The sequence below is a fragment of the Meriones unguiculatus genome, chromosome 1 (genome assembly GCF_030254825.1).
Source record: "Meriones unguiculatus strain TT.TT164.6M chromosome 1, Bangor_MerUng_6.1, whole genome shotgun sequence".
Classification (NCBI taxonomy): domain Eukaryota; kingdom Metazoa; phylum Chordata; class Mammalia; order Rodentia; family Muridae; genus Meriones; species Meriones unguiculatus.
In genome coordinates, this window is record NC_083349.1 from 192,109,622 (window position 1) to 192,129,497 (window position 19,876).

The 19,876-nt window shown below is 47.9% G+C and overlaps 1 long non-coding RNA gene across 2 annotated transcripts; it reads right to left on the reverse strand.

Moving 5' to 3' along the window:
• Positions 1-28: 28 nt before the first annotated feature.
• LOC132649840 (uncharacterized) lies at positions 29-18,485 on the reverse strand. Of its 2 annotated transcripts, XR_009588343.1 has the most exons (6): positions 18,358-18,485; positions 14,877-16,175; positions 9,592-9,700; positions 4,804-4,916; positions 3,146-3,295; positions 29-1,978 (listed from the first exon to the last, which is right to left on the reverse strand). It is a non-coding gene; the product is annotated as an uncharacterized LOC132649840 (long non-coding RNA). The 2 variants fall into 2 exon arrangements; XR_009588345.1 differs by lacking the exons at positions 29-1,978; positions 3,146-3,295; positions 4,804-4,916; positions 9,592-9,700 and adding an exon at positions 13,256-13,729.
• Between the last annotated feature and the right edge of the window lie 1,391 nt (positions 18,486-19,876).

Genomic DNA, 19,876 nt, shown 5'->3' on the forward strand with positions numbered 1-19,876 from the left:
CAGAGCAAACAGACGGGAAGGAAATCAATTTGAATGTTTGATTAATTTTAATTTTTAATTTGCACAGAGTAACGCACCCCATTTGACACCGCGTACTCCCTGGTTGCTGCTGGCATTCCCCGTGGCTGCACCACCACAGCCTGGGGTGCCCCGAGCTCCCTGCCCTTCTGTCAAGCAAGCTAGTCTATGTAGCACGTTGGCCTATGCGGCACAAAGGGTCCCTCCAGAGGCCTTGACCCTGTCTGCCCAAGGTTCAGTGCCTGTTCTCTGCCTCTGTGTGAAGGGCAGAAGAGCAGAAGGGGAAGCCACATTAGACAATGTCTGTCCTAAAGTCAGCATATGCCAATAGACCACTTTGTGGGACAGGGAGAATATACCCCAGTTTACAGGTGCTACTACCATCAAGAGCATGTCTGCATTAAAATTGGAACCATCCCTATAGCTCTGCAACCCAGAATTCCTCCAGTGTCCCCTGCAACTCGGGATTCAATCATGAATGGCTAGCCAAAGCTGGCCTGAACTGGGAGAAACTAAGTCTCTCCCGCTCTGCGGTTCCTAATCCTCTCCCCCAAGCCAGGTAAGACACTCAAATTAATAACGTGAGACAGAAGCCATAAAATAAGACAGATTTTGTGAGACTCCTGCCTCTACCACTTCTTAGCTGGGCAACCCTGGGCAAGTCACATAATCTTGCTGAACGAGGCCTTCAAGGCTTTCAATTAAGCTGTTTCCTGCTCTCTTCCTGGAGCCGCCTCTCAGTGCCTGCAGGGTACGGCGTTCACAATGGACTGTGACAGGACAGCCTCCCTGAAGACACCGTTTCTCCCTTCTGCTGGGTGACCTCAAACCCAAATCCTCACACACGAGCGTGCAGGCGCGCGCACGCGCGCGCACACACACACACACACCCTTGGACCTTAATAACCCGACTACATGCTGCACATTCTGCCTGGGTGAACATTCTTTAAATTACACACCCCTGGATCAAGTCCTAGTTCAGCTCCATGCTAGCTGTGTAGACCTATCTCCCAAAACCCTCAGATCCAATGGGCAGGGCTCAACATCCCTTGTCCCTCTCTCTGCTCAGCTCAAAAAAAAAAAAAAAAAAAAAAAAAAAAAAAACAAAAAAAAAAAACCTCCCCAGTCCACCAATTGCTCAAGCCAGAGAGATGACAGCCACCAAAATTCCTCTCTCTGCCTTGTTCCCACATGCCACTCTGCCCTGGACTTAGACTTCCTCAGCTGCATGTCTCTATGGGGCCGGAAGACAGACACTCTGCAGACTGCAGAGCTGGGCAGGCCCTGTGGAAACAGTAGACAGTAGACAGAGAAACACAAATTCTTGCTTGTGTTACTGTATTATTCTGTATTACTGTTTTCTCTTGCCCTGTGACCATGGCAAAGACACCCAGGTGTCCTGAAGTTCTGGCCCTCTTCTTCCTGTCCCAGCGATGTTACAGGTAAGGATCGAGGGCCTGGAATGTGTTCCAAGTCCTGGGCAGGATGCATCATCCACTAGGAAGAATTCCTGCAAATCAGACATCACATCTGGGCAGCTCCACAGCACAGCCCCTAGACCTCATCAGTGGGTGCAACCATAGGAGCATGTGAGAAGGAACATCAACCATGAATGGAGGAGAGTGACTGTTCCTTGTGCTCCTCTCCCAGCTGTAAGAGCGCCTGAAAGTCCTGGCTGGGATTTGAATGATGCCTCTGATGCAAGTTTAGTGCCCACCCTGACCCCTGGCAGCGCTGGCAGCAGGCTGGGGAGAGGCATGAAGAATCATCTAGGCGAGGCTCCCAGAGGCAAGGGAGCAGCAGCGGGAGCGAGAGGCGCCTCTATTGAGTGTCTCTGCATGCTCGGCTCCCTGCTAACAGCTTCAGAAGTTTGCGCTTGGCTCTCCCTGCCTGAGGCTCCAGGGGCCCCCTCCGAGTAGTCCCAGGTATCATCAACCCCTCTGGGTCTCAGTTTCCTCCCCTGCAAAATAAAATTGGTAATAATAATCATTTCTAGAGGCTGTTGGGTAATTAAATGAGAAAAGGTACGTAAAGTGCTTCCTACATTAGCAGACACAAAGTAGATGCTAATCAAATGCTAATTATAGATGAGATAACTCATGTGATAAGGCCTGGAACTCTCTCCGTTTATGCTTGTCAAATCCAAGCTGTTAATAAGGTAAATGCTCTCCTTCTTACTGCTGGGCTGAGATGGGAGTGGAGAGGGGTGGAATAGGGGTAGGCATGGGGGGGTGTAAAGGGCTAACGACTTGGTTAGAAGTTCAGAGCACTGATGCTAAGACCAGGCCGGGGCGGGGAATGGGGCCATCAGAGGCCAGGCCTGTTCCTGGTTGAACGCTTTCTCCCTAAGGTTTTGATATGAATGGGTTAATTCCAAAAGCTCCATGTCCCCTGCATAGAATCAAGCCTGGAATCAAAGAGTAAAAGTTCCACTCTCCAGGAGGCAGAAGGGAGTGGCAGATATGCCAAGGAAGACAAGCATTGGGAAAACAGCCTTGTGACAGCCATCACCTCACTGCTAGTGGTCCAGATATGACCATCCTTTCCCTGCGCTTTTCATCTCAGAGCAGATGTGTCAAGGGTGCTGCAGGCCAAGGTGTAAGCCTAGGTCTTTCTTGCTCTAAAGACAGCTTGGAACCACAGAGAAGAAAGCTAGGGCCAGGATCAGCCTCCCTTCTGCGTCTCAGATCTCTGGTCCAGAGGAGTGCACCTCTCAGCACCCAAACCTATGCCCCGCCCCAAAGAGCCTTGCCAGTGCTCCAGTGGTTTACAAACCCAGGGAAAATCTGCCTCCACCCATCCATAGGCCTCCTGGGAAGAAAGAGCAGGAGCACCATGGAAAGAATTTGCCTATCGTTAAAACTGGGGCAGAAAGGCTTAATATCACAAAGTAATAATACTTCGTAGCTCAAGCGCTTCATACACACCATGCTTAATTCTTAGAATAATCTATCAAAGATGTAAGATAGATATATATGTTTGATACACAATATACATCATATCACAGATGAGGAAATTAAGGCACAGAGGTTAAGCAACCCACCCAAGGTTGCACAGCCTGAGAGCAAAAGGGTCCAGATTTAGTTTCAGGTCAGGAGGTTGCAGAGGACATTGCTGCAATACTCACCAGCTTGCTACCCAAATGGTGAGGTACTGTCACACAAAGAGCATTGCAGCGTGGAGATAAGGACAGGAGGCAGCTGACAGTATTCCTCTTGGCTCTGGAGAAATCTGTTTTCAGACTCAGCAACAGAGGCCAGCGGTGCCGCAGTTTTGCCTGTTCCATGACACATTGACCAGGTAGTTGGACAACAGAGAAATGAGATCACTGACCCACAGAATGACATGGGCAAGTCTGGTTCCTCCAGGCACCGCACCCTGGCTTCCATCCATGAAATGATTTTCAAGATCCACCATATCCTATAAAGCTGGACTTTTCATACTGCCAACTCCCAGAATGAAAGGTGCTTTCCAGGGTCCTGAAACACTTCCCTGGTGTGGGCAAGGTTTCTGGAGTCCTCAAAGCTGGTCTGATACTCTGGACTCTTTAAAACAAATCATATAGGAAGATAGAAGATGGCTCAGCCATTAAGAGTGCTTGTTGCTCTTACAGAGGGCTAGAGTTTGGTTCTTAGTACCATGTTAGGCAGTCCACGATCACCTGTAACTTCAGCCCCAGGGTATCCTGACTCCTGGCCTCTGCCAGTAACTGAACTCACACAGTCATACACACAGAGAGAAACACACACACACACACACACACATATACACACACATACACACATAAACACACACACACATACACACACATACATACACACACAAACACACACGAATGAAGGAGGCTAATTTCTCACTTCAGAGCTTCTGGAGGATGAGCCTCATTGAGATGGAATTGCCTGTAGCTCCCAAACTGGAGTACGTACAGTAGAAAGTACAGCCCAGTAGTTCAGTGACTGTCACCAACAGACAGCCAGATGAGTACCATAGCTGGGGTCTCCAGGAAGCACACAGGACTTGCTTTGCTGAATTGAAGAGATGACCAAGTAACAGCATTTAGGAAGAGGGAAGGCTTCCTCCTTCCTGAGGGTGCTTTCCCCTCCTGTGCCTTCCAAAGTGGGTAAAGATCTGAGAGGGTCATCATCTACAACCTCTGATGGGGTTGTTCTATGGGGTGACTCAGGATAAAATATGTGTAATGCTATGCTTTTTCCTATATACTCACTTCTCTGACCTCCACATGCATAGTGTGATATGCCTGCCCCTCTCCTCCTGGCACACAACAATAAAAAAAATTTAAAGCTAAAAAATGGATATAGTTTAGTGGTTAAGAGCACTTGCTTCTAGGTAGGATGCTTAACTCTCATTCAGAATGGCACACAGGATAGACGCCAGAAGAGGTGGAAGAAAGCAAACAGAATGGGAGCCTACTATAGAGGGTCCTCTGAAAGGATTCACCCAGCAGGGGATCAAAGCAGATGCTGAGACTCAGGGCCAAACTTTGGGCAGAGCACAGGGAGTCTTATGGAGGAAGAGAGAGGTAGGATTAGAGGGACATGGAGGGGACAGGAGCCTCACAAGGAGACCAACAAAACTAAAAGATCTGAGCCCAGGGGGTCCTGCAGAGACTGATGCACCAATGGACGACCATGCATGGAGAGGACCTAGACCCCCTGCTCAGATGTGGTCAAGTGGCAGCTCAGTCTCCATGTGGTTCTCCGGGTGAGGGAAACAGAGGAACATGCCTCTATCATGAACTCAGTTGATTACTCTCTGATCACTCACCCCTGATGATGCAGCCTTGCCAGGGCATGGAGGAAGAGGATCCAAGCAGTCCTGATGAGACTTGATAAGCTGTGGGCAGATGGCAATAATGGAGAACTCCTCCTTTCAGTGCACTAGGGGAAAGGGATGGGGGGAAGAAAGAGAGAGTGTGGGACTGGAGGAATTGAGGGAGGGGGCTTCAATAGGGATACATAATGAATAAATTGTGAAGAAAAAATAAAAATTAAAAAACAAAAAAACTATTTTTAAATAAACTTTTTTTAAATGAAAAAAAAAAAGCACTTGCTGCTCTTGCAGAGAACCCAGGTTCAGTTCTAAGTACCCACAACGGGGTATTTACAGCCACCAGTGACTGCGGTTTCAGGGATCGATGCCCTCCTCTGGCCTCTGCAGATGCCAGGTACACACATGGTGCACATACATGTATGTAGACACTTATGCATACACATAAAATAAATAAATCTTGTTCAAGAAGAAGGGCTGCAGACACCTCGCGCGCTGCCCTGAGGGAGTGCTGGGTCAGTGTGGGAAGCGCTCTTACAGCAGGAGCAAGCAGGAATGTCGGTGACAGGCTACCAGGTAGACAAGGAAGCATATAGTGGCTTTCCTGAAGAGAGTACTGAGGCTATCTAATGAAGCGTCTCTATGGGGCTGAGAAGATCCAAAGACCCTTTCTTCAACATCCTTTCCTGGAAGCTCTCCAGGATGGCTCAGGCTTCTGTCTCTCTTCCTCCTGAATTCTCTCTCTCTCTCTCTCTCTCTCTCTCTCTCTCTCTCACACACACACACACACACACACACACACACCACTTGGCAGAAGCTACTGAATACCACGATCAGAGCATCATTTCCTGAAGCCCCCAACCTCGCAGATCAGTTCCAGACCCAAGATTGGACCTTCAAAATGTAAGGCCAGCAGCAGAGAGGCAGCTTCCAGCACCTAGCAACGGAGAATCCAGAACAAATATGATTGGTCTATTTCTGCCTCACAGGAGAGAGATCATGAGCTGATTGGCTGGCATGCTTATAAACTAGAGCAGCAAATCCTGCAAAAACAGATCGTGGAGTTTGGCTGTCCTCGGGAGCTTCTGAAGTTAGAACGAGTCCACAGCTCAAAACTCCTCTCGGACAGAGGAAGCCAGAGGAGAGACTCCCCTCAGAGAGGTCCAGTTCCGGCTGCATTCCCGGGAAGGCAGGCCCACAGTCTCAGATCTGACACTCGGGTCCCAAGTTGGGATTAACCAGAACAATCGTAAGAGCAGTCCAGCTAGTCTTTGATGCCCAGGGAGTATGCCACGTCGGAGAAAACCGAGAGCTTCCACATTAGAAGGCCCGGGGGAGGGGTGCCACCCGCTTCCTATTACACGAACGAATAAACCGAGGCCTAGATGATGGTCGTCCCTCAGTTTCTCAGCTACAGAGCTGAGGCCGGGACCGAGCTCCATGACTTTGGGGATACCCAGCATGCTTTCCTCTGTGGCTCTGCACTCTTGTTTTATGTCCCTAGGTTAGGGAGACCTGGAGAACTGGACAGTCCTCTCCTAATGACCTGTCTGCTATGTGGGCACAAGATCAGTACAAGAGCCCACCCTTGCCCTGATTAGCATCACCTGGAACCTCGAGAAGTAAGTTAACTTCTGAGAACACTGTCTGAACTCCGACTTGATGCACAACCTGTCCTGCCTTCACACTGGGTGCCAGGCTGGGCTGGACCACTGCCCTTCCCAAATTCTCCTGGCAAGCTCAAGGCTGGGTATACCATTAGTCATATTGGTTTCTGTATCTAAGTACCTGGCCCCTATAGACCAGAACATGAATGAAGCCCCCTAGAACTGGATGATGTCATAGCCCCTGGGAGCTCAGGGCAGCCAAACAGGAAGCCCCAATCCCACTTCTGCTGTCACTTGTCATGGATGGAGATTGATTACCGGCTGCCAGATGAAATGTTCCTGCCCAGAAATGTCCCTTCACCCCTACCTGCAACCCCTGTTCTTTGTCTTCCCTTCGGCCACCACCTGCAGCAAGCTGGAGACAGCCAGAGGCCACCCAGATGGAAAGACTGGCTGAACGCACGCACATGGCAGCCAGGAAGAGGTTTCCACGGGATACCCTTCGCTGCAGGGAAGTGTTTACAGTTCCATTGTCTGGCAAAGAGGTGGCTGTGTATCAAAATGTTGCTCCTTATCATGGTGACATCACTGTCACAGTGTGTCACTGTCAGAGCGCTACATGCCATGTGTCAAAGATAGTCAGCCTACGCTGTCATTGCAGAGCTGGGACTGGGGGCGTCCTGCAGGACACCAGAGCTTTCCATTTGCCCTCTGCTACCCCCAGAAGCTCTGTCCTCAGAGAATGTGAAGGCAACGGTGAGTTACATCTGAACAAGCTTCAGCCTATGAGAGGAAGCCTGCACGGTAAGACCCATGGCTCCCCTCTCCTGGAGCCATTCTCTGTGGGCTGCAGATATGTAGCCGTGTACATGTGAGTCACACAAGACAGTTGTGCGCCCTGATTAGCACGGAGTCCCCTCATGGACACAGGAGCTAAGAGCGCGAGTCCTGGAAGTCAGATGGCCTGAGGTCATGGCCAGACATTGAATCACTTGTTTGACCGTAAACAGGTAACTTCATTTGTCTGGGCCTCCGGTTTATATCTGTCCAAGATATCTGTGGAAACTCTGCCCTGTTGGAGCCTCACAGGTTAGGTGAGCTAATACGCAGCACCTGGTAAGTGCTGGGTGAGTGTCAGCAGGTGTTTTTAGCAAAGACTCCTCTGTGCTGGGAGCATTAGAGAAGCCGGATCTTGATGCTGGTCAGGTCAGACACAGCTCCCATCCCGAGGAGCCCATCACTTACAGAGGCTCTTCACACCATCTCCACCCTTCACCCACAAAGCACACTGACAGGACAGGATGGCTGAGGCCAGTGTGCTTGGGAGGATGGAGGAGGGGGCACCTCAGTCTTCTCGGTGGGTTCCCTCCTGCCTTTGTGCTGTGCCTTCTCAGGCTGCCCTTGATGGGCTAGTCTCTGGCAGCCCCACCATATGGCACTCCCAGGACCTAGCCATGTCCTCCTTCCTTGTTCTTGCTCGCCCCCAGCTTACGCTCTCCCATCTGCACACAGGCGGCATCTACATCTCTACTGCAACCGGCTCAGCACCTCTACCCAGGTGCTGAACACATCCAGATGTCAGGACTCCCTCCCACCCAGGCCTATACTACTTTGGGTCTTTGGGTCTCCATCCTAGGGCCTGCCACCTCAACCACCCCTCTCACCTCCTCACTCAGCCACCCACAAGGTCCTCTCTACTCTGCCTCTTACACCATTCTCTCTCTCTCTCTCTCTCTCTCGTGTGTGTGTGTGTGTGTGTGTGTGTGTTTGTGTGTGTGTGTGTGTTTCCATTCTACATTATTCTTTACCCTTCCATTTTCCCCTCAGCTCACTAGGCTACCCTACCCTGTGGTAAGTATTAGTAGTACCCTGCATATATCCCTTTGCCAGGCCAGGCACCTACCTCTGACTGCTAATAAGTAGAGGCTAGGCCTCAGCCTACATACAAAGAGAGATCTCTACCAGAGATGCTTAAGGAACCCAATCCTCCCAGGGCAGACCACAGCCACTGACTGACAGCTCTAAGAAAAAGAGCGGAAGCCCAGCTTCCTAGGGGTTCACAGGGCTCCTCATCACAGGGGATTTGGGCACAGAGCAAACATTAGCCCTCCCCCTGATCCCACTGTCCCACCTGCTCCACTAAGCTGCAGAGAGCCCTGACTACCACCCAACTAATCTCTGGTTCTCAGGAGCCCAACTTTTAATATCATCTCCCTGTTGGGCTCATCATAGTGACAGAAGTCAACCTGGAGAGGCAAGGGGCCAAGAAAAGGATGTGGAGCCGAGGACCTGAGCTGTGACTCTCCAACCTGCAATGCCTGGAGTCCAGGACCCTCTTGTGATCAAGTTCTATGCCAGGCAGAGAATGTCAGGACCCCAAGCTTTCCTTCCCTTCTTTCCCCTTTTCTTTCCTTTCTCTTTTCAAAGCCCAAATCCCGGTTAATCAAACAAACCCTTCACCAGTTACACCAACTATCTATTTAAGGTTCAGTCTCCCCCAGAACATCTCATGATTATTCCAGACTGAGACATTAAAGCAAAGGGGAAAGAAGAGGGGGAAAAAAGAGATGGTTTTAATTAAAAAATTAATTTTCTAGCACACCCACTGTCTGCAGCCAGGCTGTGGCACTTCCTCCCCAGGAGATGAGACCACAGCCGACTTTTCCTCATTAAACCTGGGGGTGGGGATGAGCCTGGGTGAGGCAGCTTCTCCCTGGGAAAGGTCCTGTTGCCCTGGACAGTCCGGTCACCTCTTCACCATCTATAACGTAAAACTGGCAGAGTAACGGGACTCCACACAAGAACACAGACTGAGAAACAGGCTTTGGAAGCAGACGGGATATGAGACTTGACTAACGGCTTGCACAATTTGCTCAGGCTGACTGACCCCTCATCCAGCAGCCACATCACCTGGGACTGGTTAGAAATGCCCTCTTGTCAAATGCCCACCGCACATGACCGGAACCAGCCTCTGCACTTGCACAAGCTCTCTGGCAGGTCACTTATGGCTTACCTTTTAAGGAGCACTGCTCACTGCGTAGTCCTGAGTCTCGACCTACTCCTCTGTAAAATGGGGATGGCAATGTCTGCTTTGCAGTTTAGTTTGCAAGGTGTGATACTGAAAATAGTCTAATAAATTACAAAGCAAAGGACTCAAGAAATGTTCTCGAGTTATTACCCTGAGCCATTCTTCTGTGATACCGAACCTCATGCCTTAGCTTGGTAAGCCAGAGACCCAGCTCTTTGGAACATTTGCTCTGCACATCGGAGGTCCAGCCAGGAAAGTCCTAAAGGAAGCAAAGATTAAAATTAAAAAAAAAAATCTTGCCTAGAAGAAATAAAGTCTCTCTGTGTAAAACATAGGGGGCACCTCATCTTCTAATGGCATGCCGGGGCCAGTGGGGCAGGCAGCATGGCCACACATCAGGAGGCTGAAGTGCCCCTTCTCGCAGATATCAACAGGACCAGAAAGATAACTCAGCTGGTAGAAGGGATTGCTGGAAAAGCCTGAGTTCAATCCCTGGAAACCAGGCAAAAATGGAAAGAGAAAACCAGCTCTCCAAAGTTGTCATCTGACTTCCACGTGCACACCAACACACATCATATCTGTATGTATTAATAATCATATTAAATTTAAAAAAATATATAAACAGAGAATGGCTTAAGTTTTTAACCTTATCAATTCCTTCTCAGAGTCTTTCCTAAGGACACAACCTAAAAGTATATACAAAGCTCCGTGGGACTCAGCAAGTTACTATAGACCTTTTAAATGTTATTAAAGACATTGCAATAAGAGGACGTTATGCAGGGACAGGAGCTCCACAAGCAGAGCAACAGAACCAAAATATCTGGGCACAGGGGTCTTTTCTGAGACTGATACTCCAACCAAGGACCATGCATGGAGATAACCTAGAACCCCTGCACAGATGTAGCCCATGGCAGCTCAGTTTCCAAGAGGGTTCCTTAGTAATGGGAACAAGGACTGTCTCTGACATGAACTCAGGGGCTGGCTTTTTGATCACCTCCCCCTGAGGGGAGAGCAGCCTTACCAGGCCACAGAGGAAGATAATGCAGCCAGTCTTGATGAGACCTGATAGTCTAGGATTAGATGGAAGAAGAGGAGGACCTCCCCAATCAATGGACCAGGGGAGGGGCGTGGGAGGAGATGAGGGAGGGAGGGAGCGATTGGAAGGGAATGAGAGAGGGGGCTACAGGTGGGATACAAAGTGAATAAATTGGAATAAAAATAAATAAATTTTAAAAGGTTTTATATTAATAAAAAAAGGATGTTATGCTTATGGTGTAATGTGGGGCTCAGAGCAGCCATTAAGTCGTCTATGTTGATAGGTTGCGTATACAAATGCACACCGGAACCTTCTATGCATCCCTCTAGGAGGCAGGGCATTCAGGAAGTGATTGTATTTAGATTAGGTTATGATGGTGGGCCCTTCTAATGGAGTTTGTGCCCATGTTGGGAGACACATATGTGCAGACTGAGAAATAAGCATTTCTTCATCTTACAGTTTATATCCCTCGCCACGGGAAGCCATGTCAGGATCGTAAGGCAGGACCTTGGAGCAGAAACCACAGAGGAATGCTGACTAAAAGCCTGCTTCCTCTGGCTTCCTCAGCTGCCCATTTTGTCCAGCCCAGACCCACCTGGCCCAAGATGGCTTTGCCCACAGTAGGCTAGGCCCTCCTACCTCAATTAGCAATTTAGAAAATTCCTCTCAGACACACCCAGAGGCCGGGTGACTTTTTAAATTTTTTTCTTCACAACTTATTAATTATATATCCCAATTGAAGCCCCCTCCCTCAATTCCTCCAGTCCCACACTCCCTCTTTCTTCCCCCCATCCCTTTCCCCTAGTCCAATGAAAAGGGGAGTTCCCCACTATTGCCATCTGCCCATAGCTTATCAAGTCTCATCAGGACTGCTTGGATCCTCTTCCTCCATGCCCTGGCAAGGCTGCATCATCAGGGGTGAGTGATCAGAGAGTAATCAACTGAGTTCATGATAGAGGCATGTTCCTCTGTTCCCCTCACCCGGAGAACCACATGGAGACTGAGCTGCCACTTGACCACATCTGAGCAGGGGGTCTAGGTCCTCTCCATGCATGGTCGTCCATTGGTGCATCAGTCTCTGCAGGACCCCCTGGGCTCAGATCTTTTAGTTTTGTTGGTCTCCTTGTGGGGCTCCTGTCCCCTCCATGTCCCTCTAATCCTACCCCTCTCTTCCTCCATAAGACTCCCTGTGCTCTGCCCAAAGTTTGACCCTGAGTCAGTCAGCATCTGCTTTGATCCCCTGGTGGGTGAATCCTTTCAGAGGACCCTCTATGGTAGGCTCCCATGCCAGGTGACTTTATAGGGGAGAATCCCTCTTTACAAGAATCTCAGGTTGACAACTAAAGGTAACTATGATACAGTATTTCCTGGAATTAAAATTAAGTTTCCACATTGAAAACACAGTATACATGCCAGGCGGTAGTGGTGCACACCTTTAATCCCAGCATTTGGGAGGCAGAGGCAGGCAGATCTCTGAGTTCAAAGACAACCTGGTCTACAGAGGGAGATCCAAGACAGCCAAGGCTACACAGAGAAACCCTGTCTCGAAAGACCAAAATTAAAAAGAAAAAGAAAGCACAGTAAACACTGGGTGTCTAGCCTTATATACACAGCTCAGCCATCCCTGGAGAACAGCTGCAGATCGAACGGAACTCCAGGCTAAGCCAGAGAACGGGCCACCCACCTACCCAGGGTGCAGACGACGTAGCCCCTCTCCAACGGGGAAAGGGGCAGAAAGCTATGGAACAAACCCCTGGAAGAGTGAAGTTTGTGCTTTCGTTTGATTTGGTTTGGTTTGGCTTTGGTTTCTCTGTGTAGCCCTGGCTGTCTGTCCTGCCACTCAGAGAGATCTACCTGCCTCTGTCTCCCAAGGGCTGGGATTAAAGGCATGCATGTTTTGTCTTTTGTTTTTTTTTTTAATACTTTTTTATTTTATTTTATTTTATGTGCATTTGTGCCTTGCCTGCATGTATGTCTGTGTGAGTGTAAAGGTGTACACACCAGGCCAACTATCCGACAGACATGTCTAGAATACTCTGCCCCACACTGGGTTCTCTTCTCTATTCCATGAAGCTGTGTGTCTGCCTTTATGCCAGCCTCACACTGTAGCTTTACAGCAAGTTTTGTAGCTGAAACACTTAATCGCTTCAGCTTTGCCCTTTTTAAAGACTGGCTTGGCTATTTGAGGTGCCAGATAAGAATTTTCAGATAGGTTATTTCATTTTTGTAGAACGTATTATTGTGGTGTGGATAAGAATTGCTTTAAGCTTGTAGATTGCTTTCGGTAATATTGACCTCTTAACAACATGAAGTCTTTCCATTCAATAACGTAAAATGTATTTGGATGGTGTTTATCTTCTTTAATTTAGATCAATAAATTTATGGTTCTCATTATAAATGTCCTTCTCCTCTATGGAAAACTTTTAAGTTTTTTTTTTTTTCAATTGGGTTGGTTGGTTGGTTGGTTGGTTTTGCAGTGCCATGCATGAAGCCTCAAGCCTCAAACATGCTAAGCAAATGCTCTACCACTGACCTATGTCCCCAGCCCTCTTTACTTTTTTATCTAAGTTACCCAGGCTGGCCTCGAACTCACTCTGTAGCCACACATGCCTTAAACTAAAGATTCCCCTGACTCAGCCTCCCTAGTAATCAGAATTACAGGCCTGTGCCACTCGGTGGCTTATTTTATTTTCCTGATGCTGTTATAAGTGAAATTATTTTCATAGTTTTCTTTTCGGTTTTGTCGTTATCACATATGGGTCGCAGCTGCATTCCAGATGGTGACTTCACTGAATTCATTTATTCCAACCACTTTTTTGTGTGTACAGTCTTGAGGATTTTCTACAGTTAAGATCATATCATCTGTTAGTAAAGACAGTTTATTTCTTCCTTTCTGGTTTGCATGTCTTCATTTTTCTCACTTAATTGCTCTGGTTAGAGTTTCCAGTGCTGAGTTGAATGGAACTAGGGGGCTTTAGTCACTCACCCTGTTCCTGACCTTGCTGGGAAAGCCTGCACTGTTTGGTATGGTGTGTGCTGTGTGTTTTGCTTTCATGGCTTTTATTGCATGGAGGCAGCTTCTTCTGACTTTCTTTCCGAGTGTTTTATCTTGAAAGGGTGTTATTTCTCTGCATCAATGCCAATGGCCGGGAACTGCAGTGATAGGAAGGAGCTCAGTGCGTGTCTGTCATAAAAACGTCCCAGGGCTCAGTGCCCAGCACCACACAAACAGGGGGTTGAGAACCCCAGCGCCTGAGAATCAGAGACAGGAAGATCAGAAGGTTAAGGTCATCATAGCTCTGTAGGGAGTCTGAGGCCACCCTGGATTACATGAAACCCTGTTTCAAAGAAACAAAGGGGAGGGGCATAGAGACGTTTCCATGACTGCAGGCTCCTTTTGCAGAGCTTGGAGACCATGGTAGAGGTGGTAGGAAGGAACTGGCCTGGCAAGTCTTCTAACTTCCACACATGTACCATGACTCATACATGTGTGCCTGTGAGTACACACACAGCACATACACAGAGGCAGCCACACACACACAAGATAAAAACATAAATGCAAAATATTAAATTAAATAGTCTATGGCTTTCCCCAAATTCATCCATTAATAAGCATATTACATTAAGTAATTTTTATATACAGAACCATCCTTCCATTTCAAGAATATATCCTACTTGGTCATGTTATAAAATCCATTAAATATGCCACTGTGTTCAGTTTGCTAGTATTTTCTTGAGGATTCAAAATAATTTAGCATATTTATTTATTTTATTGTGTGTGTGTCTAGGGTGGGGCACACAGGACATGCGTGGGGCTCAGAGGACAGATTCCAAGAGTCAGTCCTCTGCTTCCATTTTCAGGTCATCAGACTGGGCAGCAAGCGCCTTACCTCCGAGCCATCTCACTGGCCCTAAAAGAGGGTTTCCATTGGTGTGCACGAGTGATTTGATGTATGGTGACAGAGGGGTCTTATTTGCTTTGTTTTTACTGCAACTGATAATTGAACCTAGACCCTCACACATGCCAGTCAAAACCCGACCACTGAGGGACATTCCTCATTGGTGCCATAATGCTTTTATCAGGTTTTAGCTTGGAGGCATGCTAGTTTCATAGAATGAGTAAGGAAGCATTTTCAAACTTAAAAAAATAAAAGTTTTAGAAAGAGCTAGTGTTAGTTTTTCTCTAAATGCTTTTTCAATTCACTGGTAAATCATCAGACTCAGAGTTTTTCTTTATTGTGAGATTTTGTTTTTTTTTTATCGGAGATTCAATTTCCTTGCTGAATTTGAGCCTACTCAAATTTCCTGACTTGTTTTGATTGGCATATTTTGAGTTTCTAGTAATTTGCCCACCACGTGTGTTACCCAACGTTGGCACAAACTGTCCGTACACTCTTACCTTCTTCCCTGTGAAATCAGCAGTGGCGTCTCACTTCTTCCTTCTGGTCGTCCTTCCTTTCTTTCATTTTGTTTTCTGTGACAGGGTCTCTACATAGTCTTGATCGTCCTGGAACTCAGAGATCCGTCTGTCTCTGCCTCCTGAGTGCTGAAAAGAAAGTGTGTGCCACCATGCCTGATCTATCAACTTCTATTTCAGATTTTAGTAATCTCTCTCTCTCTCTCACTCTCTTTCTCTCTCTCTCTCTCTCTCTCTCTGTGTGTGTGTGTGTGTGTGTGTGTGTTCATCCAGTTAAAGCAAAAATTCTCAACCTGTGGGTGGGTCGCGAGCCCTTTGAAAGTCAACAACCCTTTCACAGGGGTTACAATAGCAGATATTTACACTACAATTCAGAACAGTAGCAAAGTCACAGTTATGAACTAGCAAAACGATTTTATGGTTGGGGTCACCACAACATGGAGAACTGTACTAAAGGGTCGCAGCATTAGGAAGGTTGAGAAGCTCTGGGTTAAAGTTCTGTCAATTTTATTTTACTGCAGAGAGCTGCCTGTTGGTCTCCTGGATGTTTTCTGGTGCTTTCCTGTTTCCTGACTTCCCTCTGCTCTAATCGTTATTATTTCCTTCCATTTGTTCCCTTTGGGTTTTGTTTGTTCCTTTTCTAGATTCTGGAGTTGAAAGTTAAGTTGTTGATTTAAGATCTTTATTTCCCTTCCTGTTTTTAAAGCAGGATAACAAGTAGCCCAGGCTGGCCTTGACCTCACCATGCAGCCAAAACTGACCTGGAACTTCAGATCCTCCTGCCTCTGCTTCTCGTGTGCTGGGATTACATGTATGTACCAGGATACCTGGTCTACACGATGTTGGGGACTGAGCCCAGGGCCTCTTTCACGGCAGGCTAGCAATCTGCTACTGAGCCTCAGCCCCACCCCCTCTGTCTGCTAACTGGATATGGGTGTCTGGAGCTGTAAATTCCTCCTTAACATTGCCTTTGTGATATCCTATAAGCTTTACTATGTCTGTTTTCATCCCCATTTATCTCTAGATACTTTCCAAATTCCCTTGTGATTTCTTCTTTGATCCACTGGTCGAGCCAGATCACGGTTAACTTCTGCAAATTTGTGAAATTTCCCCTTCTCCAGCAGTTATTGACTCTAACTTCACGCTGTTGCAGTCATAGACTCTCCTCTGTAGGCCATCTACCTTGTTAATTACATTGAAACTCTGTTTTACATCTTGAGCAAATCCCCCACTGAAGAGGCTGTAAAGTGGTCTGGTCACGGCGGGAAAGGGTGGAAATTCCTGGAAAAGACAGAATTGGGGTTACAATAAGATCCAGCAATCCTGCGTTCTCTAGAAGGATTGTAGGCAGGGACTTGAGAGCATCGCTGCACCGATGATCATATCCACACTATCTGAAACAGATAAAAACAAGGGACCAGCAAGTACACATCAGCAGAGCAGATGAGCCAAAGTAGACACATGGCAGATTGTTACACAGCTTTTTAGAAAAGAAAGGAAACAGACTAGCATAATGGAACACACCCTTAACCTCCCTAAGTTCAAAGCCAGCCTGGTCTACACAGCGAGTTCCAGGTCAACCAGCACTACGTTGTAAGACCTTTGTCTCAAAAAGAAAGGGAGGGGAGGGAGGAAGGGAGAGAGGGAAGGAAGGAAGGGAGGGGGGAAGGGAAAGAGGGAAGGAAGGAAGGGAAGGAGGAAGGGAGAGAGGGAAGGAAGGAAGGGAGGGAGGAAGGGAGAGAGGGAAGGAAGGAAGGGAGGAAAGGAAGGGAGAGAGGGAAGGAAGGAAACTTTAGGGATGGGAGGGTTGGAGTACAGCTTACTGCTGGAGTGCTCACATATATAGCATGAGCGGGGCCCTGGGATTGATTTCTAGCCCCTTGGAAAAAAGGAAAGTGATACAGAGTACAACATCATGCGTACTGAGGACATATGCTAAGTGATCTAAGCCGCTTTTTAGAGATCAGTACTCTAGAATTCTGCTAATATGTGAGGTACTTGAAGACGGTGACTAGGGTCCTGTAAGATCATCAGCAGGTAAAGCTACTTGCTTCAGAAGTTTGGCAACCTGAGTTCAAACCCAGGAACATACATGTGTACCATGAAACACACACATAATGAATAAAGCTTTAAAAAATAATTCTTTAGTTTACAGATCTTGGTGATGCCAAAATCAAAAGGAAAAGAGAAATGGAGAATCATTGCTTAGTGGAAATAGTTGCATTTTTACAAGCTAAAGAGAATAATAGGAATAGGGGGGGCAATGGCTCACAGCCTTGTGAGTGTGTATGTTACTGAGCTGTGCATCCAAAATGACTCAAAGGGTAAGTTTTATAGTAGGTCTATTTTACTATGATAAAAAATTTTTTTGGAAAAAGGGAAAGAGTAACTACTAAAGATTATGAATATAAAATATATAGCATGTGATACACAACTAAAGCAACTTGGAAATGAGTGAGTTTTTAGAGTAGAAAAGAGATCAAACAAGCCCACTGGCTGTTTAGCTCAAAAGGGAAGAAAAAGAACCAGATGAAACCAGTGAGCCTGACAAACTGAGTTCGGTTCCCAGAACCCACACTGTGGAAGGAAAGAGCTAACTCCCTCAGCTGTCTCTGCCTTCATACAAGTACTGTTTCACACTCATACACACACACACACACACACACACAATACAATTAAAGAACACAGTAACAGGCTCAAGTAAAGTAGAGGGAGAAAACACAAATATGTTAGTAAGAAACAGAAAATAGCTGAGCGTGGCAGAGGTTGAGAGAGTATCCGTCTCACATCCACCATGGGGAAGATACATCTATGAATTGATGAATTTTTCATTTTGACCTTGTCTATCTGAGAAGTCAGTATTAGTTTGAGCTGTCTGATCTTTCCTTGGGAGGTCTAGTGATGAATTCTGTTTGTTTGAGAGTTGATTGGTTGATTCTTTTGGGACAAGGTATCATGTAGCTCAGCTTGGCCTAGAACTCACTATGTAGCCAAGGCTAGGCTTTAGCTGCTAATTCTCCTATCTCTACCGTCCAAGTTCTGGGATGCTCCACTCACTGTGCCTGATTTGGTGATAGACTTTAAATGCAGGCATGAATTATTCTTTTCACGTGTATTTACTTATCTGTGGGGGCGGGGAGGGAAAGAAGGGGAGGGCAGAGGATGGGTGCTGTGGTGCACGTGGTGTAGAGGTCAGAGGGCAACCCACACAAGTCATTTCTGTTCTTCCTTGTGATTCCAGGGATCAAATTCCGGCCGTCAGGTGGCTGGTGCCTTTACCCACTGGGCAGTTTTGTCAGCCTGGCATGAAGGCATGTGAGAAGCAATCCGTGCCAAATGACAGTTAAGACTTGTACCTCATGGTGATCCCCTCAGCGGCCAGGGACATGGGGAGAGGGCAGGGCTACCTCCCGGAGGGTCAGCGAAGTGCAGGCTCCTGGCCCAGCCCTCCAGCGTTTCTTACCTCTCTCCAGGCCAGCCCCAGGAGAACAGTGAAGAGTGCCGCCTTGAAGTCTCCTTCCTCAGACAATTCAGACCACTCTTGTGCATGTGACCTCATTGCCCCAGAGCCTCGGGGGAGACACTGCCTAGCAATCTAGGCTCTCTGACCCCTCCCCGTGCCCCACCCCCACTGAATCTGATTTGTTATGTGACCTAGACGGAAGCTGGGATTGGCAGAGCCTGCCTCTGTCACCCGCTGTCCGAGGCGGACACCAGGAGGGCTGTCTTCTAGGACCAGAGATAAGGTATTCAAAGTGCACAGAGGGGAAAAGCTCTGGTTAAGAAAATCACCGTTTGTCTCCGTGGCTGCTTCATGTCAGGCCTTGTGTCCTTTAGTTAGTGTTTCCATCTGCTCGGGAAGAAAGTAAATCATTGACAACTTCTCACCAGAGTGACTTGGAACAATATTGTGCCTATAAAAACCCCCCTAGCCTGGTAAATTTTCTCATCTGTGAAATGTCCTTCCCCAGGGAGCTTCCAGAGCACACACAGACGCCTGACAGCTTTCTCAGAGCAGCGCTAGATGTGGCTCTGGGTTTTCTGCGGGCCTGTGCTGTCACTGGGTGGCCCGCACCCTGTTTACCGCAGCCACAGAAGAAACTGATTCCCCTGCACGCCAGCCCCATGGCAGTTTCAGAGTTCCTGACAAGCCGGGGACAGCTGTTTCTCCAGAAAGGAAAAGGGGGTGCCCTCTGCTGGAGAGGAGAGGAGTTGCATTCTGCCCTCGCCTCTGTGCACCCAAGTTCTGCAATGTACAATTCACTCTGAAGCTGTGTGTGTGTGTGTGTGTGTGTGTGTGTGTGTGTGTGTGTGTGTGTGTGTGTGTGTGTGTGTGTGTGTGTGTGTGTGTATTGTCACTTTGGAGGTGGAGGTAAATATTCAGGAAATGACACAAGATAATCATCCTTGGCTACACAAGTAATTCAAAAACATTCTGGAATACATAAGACCCTATATTGACCCAACAAAAGGCCATAAAGCTACAGAGTATGATCGGCCCAACCCCCTTATGCTCTGAAAAGGCAGGGGGAGCTGAGAAAGGACGAGCCTTCTGCCCAAGGTCCCAGAGAGGGCAGCCTTGAATCTGAAGCCCGAGGTCAGCTGAAACAGCGCCTCACACTCCCGAGGCCCACGCAGCCACGGGGACCAGACCCCTGCTGTTCAAGGCGGAGAAGAGGAGAGGAGTGGGGGCAGAACGCGGGGCGTCAGGGAGCTGCACGAATTCGCTCTGCCCAATTGCAGCTTGATCAATCGGGAGCCGAGAGAGTGGCGGGTGCGGCTTGCGGAGCCACAGCTCCCCAGAGCCCCATCACTCAGCACTACGGTAATAAAGTGGCCGGGCCTGGAAAAACGCTATGAGGCTCCAGAGAGCTCAGTCTCATCCCGCTGGATTATAACCCTGTTATTGGCACCCCTGGGGCTTGTTCTGTCTCCCTCAACCCCAGCTTCACAGATGAAACTTGCTGGGGGGGGGGGAGGGG